This window comes from Egretta garzetta, unplaced genomic scaffold (genome assembly GCF_000687185.1).
Source record: "Egretta garzetta isolate BGI_Z169 unplaced genomic scaffold, ASM68718v1 scaffold278, whole genome shotgun sequence".
In the NCBI taxonomy this organism is placed as follows: domain Eukaryota; kingdom Metazoa; phylum Chordata; class Aves; order Pelecaniformes; family Ardeidae; genus Egretta; species Egretta garzetta.
The window spans coordinates 863,605-863,835 of record NW_009260608.1 but is presented as its reverse complement, the minus strand read 5'-3'; positions in this window follow the sequence as shown (position 1 = coordinate 863,835).

Here is a 231-nt window from a genome sequence, read left to right as displayed (position 1 = left end):
CTTTCGCACGAAAAACCTCTGTAACACACGTCACCTACACCCGGCGGGTTTTTGCCAATGTCTGCAGAACTACCTGATGTTCCTTGACAGGGTCTTCCATCAAAAACACAAGCAAAGCCCAACTTTTTAAAGATTTTCACAACAAAATACAAGAGAATCAACTGCAAAGCATTTTCTATGTTATCACATTGCTTAAAAAAGGAGGATTGATGGCGAAATAAATGGGGGGGG